The sequence below is a fragment of the Humulus lupulus genome, chromosome 8 (assembly GCF_963169125.1).
Source record: "Humulus lupulus chromosome 8, drHumLupu1.1, whole genome shotgun sequence".
NCBI classification, from domain to species: Eukaryota; Viridiplantae; Streptophyta; class Magnoliopsida; order Rosales; family Cannabaceae; genus Humulus; species Humulus lupulus.
In genome coordinates, this window is record NC_084800.1 from 136856651 (window position 1) to 136859811 (window position 3161).

Here is a 3161-nt window from a genome sequence, read left to right on the forward strand (position 1 = left end):
ACTAATTATATTAATGTGAATTCAAATATCATAAAATATTATTATAATAATATTTAATACAAAAATAAATATTTAATACTTATATAAATTTAAATTTAAATATTATAAAATATCATAATAATAATATATAATACATAATCTTAATTTTTATTAAAAAATTATCATTTATATTTTAAAAAAAAAACATGTTATTTTTTTAACATTTATCTAAAAAAACAACATATATCCAAATTTGGTATCATTTATTTGTACGTGGATAAAACAACATATACATGATCGTCTTCATCATTTATTTTCTAATATCATATTTGTATTTATTAATTTGTACATGGTATTTAATTTTTTATTATTACTTTTTTTTTGAAAAAAATCATAAATAATGTTTTGATTTATTTTTTTAATATATTTATATTATTTTTTATATATAATATTATTTATTTATTTAAATTTTATATAAATTTTATGTATTTAATAAAAATAATTAATAAATTCTATAAATAATTAATTTAACATCCATGTTACTTGTATCTCATATATCTCTTCTATATAATAAGTGTGTAGATAACGAAAATTCTTGATTTTAACAGTTTTTTATTTTTTTAATGTTAATTTTAACGAAATATTCTTATGTTTAACAGAATATTATTATATTTAACGGTATTTTGTAAACACTTAAACTTAAATAAAATACAATAAACAATTAAAACAATTAAAATATGATATTTTTGAGATATTTTACAATGATAATTATTTAAAAATAATAAATAATTACATAAATTAAAATAGGATATTTTTTTTAGATTTTTTACATGATAATTATTTTAAAATAATAAATAATTAAACAAATTAAAATAGAATATTTTTGAGATATTTTACAATGATAATTATTTAAAAATAATAAAATCATTTTATAACTTAAATAAAATTTAATTAAACTTAAACTCACTTATTAGAATAATATCATATTAAACATATAATATAATGTACTGCCAATTAGTAACAAATTCTTTTTAAAAAACTAGCAAAAACTTAAATTTAAAATCTATCTATAATGTTTAATATTACATTAAACATATAATATATAATATCTTATTGTTACTCCCAAATTAAAAAACTAGAACAAACGTAAACTTAAATAAAAATAAATAAATTATTTAATTAAAATATGATATTTATTTAAAATTTATGACATTATAAATATAATAAAAATAGTTAATAAATTCTATAAATAAAATTAAACATATGTGCAATGTTTGTATTAGTATATATATATATATTTATATATATGTGTGTGTGTGAGAGAAGGGAGAATAATGTTAAAAGTGAGTAGAACATATAAATATATATATATAGGACAACTTTAAGCCTTATCGGTAGGGCTCTTAGTATTTCTTAACCGGTGAACAGTTTTTGGCGCGATTTTTTTTAAGACCGTGTATATTGTAGCTATTTAGAGCATCCTGCAAATTTTCAGAAAATTCTGAATAGTTTACAGTACCGAAAACTAGGTTCAAACATGTTGATTTCCACGCGCATAAAAAAAATTAGTCACGCGTGCAACAACATGTTTGGACCTAGTTTTCGATACTGTAAACTATTCGAAATTTTCTGAAAATTTGCAAGATGCTCTAAATGGTTACAATATATATCGTCATAAAAAAAAATCGCGCCGAAAACTGTTTACAGATTAAGAACATTGATAGCCCTACCGGTAGGACTTAAAGTAAAACCCTGTAAGTGAATTCTCTTATATATATATAAGTATATATATATATATATTTATATATATATAATAGATAAAAATGAAAGTGATGTGGTGTAATTAATTAGGTTTGAATATGGTATTATATATATATATATATATTTATACATGTGGTAGATATATATTTAATTCAACGAGTAAAAATAAAAAGCTAGATTTGTGGAAAGTAGATACAGTTAAGATTAGGATTTAGAATTTAAAAGTTGAAAAGAAAAGTCAATATCAAAGATTGATCAAGAAGAAAGCTGGCTTTTCTTCCCCAATATAGCTAGTTACCAGTTTTGGTTAGAAAGATACAAGATAAAGTTTAATTTGGGAGACAAGATATGGAAGAAAGCCACAAAAATGGTCCTACCCATAATTTTTTTTTATGATTTCTATATGTATCCAAAACGAAACCAATACAATTGGACGTTTGTATATTTGCGGTTGATATATTTATATTGTAATAAATCTTAAATTAAAGACAGAATATAATGCATAATTAAGTTCCAATCCTTGAGATCGAAGAAAGCTTTTCCATTCCAATGAGAGATGGCATGCTTGAAGAGACTTGCAAGCCCAAACAAATGCAAGTTTTAGAAAATTGAAAGAACATTATAGATATGGAATTATTAGAAAACAAGAGGAAAATAAATCAATCAATATTAATAATAGATTTTAAATTGGGTAAATGTATGTGTTTTTATTGAAATACAAACATGACATTTTTTGGATAATTATTTGGATAATCCATACTTCTTATTTGCAAAATTTACATACTTTGTTACTATAAGTGTGTGTAAATTTTTAATATTCTCTTATTACCCCTAATTTTAATAATATATCTTATTATTATATGTTTTCGTTATTTTTAACTGATTTTAATATATTTTCTAAATTAATAAAAAAATGTTCAATTAAACTTTATATTAATTTTGGTGAAAAATTAAATCTACTTTATTTTCTCTACTCTTCCTGCACCGGCCCTAGAGGGTTTTGTTCATCATTGATATCCTTAGCTGGAGTTAGAAGGCAACGCCGATGATGAGGGAAGTTAGATCTGTCGTCCACTATTGTGGGGTGGGGGGAGAGCGCTTTCTGGTTACTCCAATGATGGCCTGGTGGGGTAGTTCGGTTCTAAAGGTGGTGCGATGGGGAGGTTTATTTCTAGAGGTATAGCAACAGGGTGGCTCGAATCGAGATCGGGTCGAAGACCTTCTTGACACCATGACTACTGGCCAAGCTTCATGACCGCCGCACTCAGCCAAAAGCTATAGGTGATTTGTCGAGAGCCGAGAGCTTGGGGACACGGCGACTTCGACTAGGAGACTCTCCCCTGCTAACCAAGCTTCGCCATTGACAAAACGATACCAGATTTTGCAAATCTATACCCTCCTTTATGAATTGGATTTCAAAA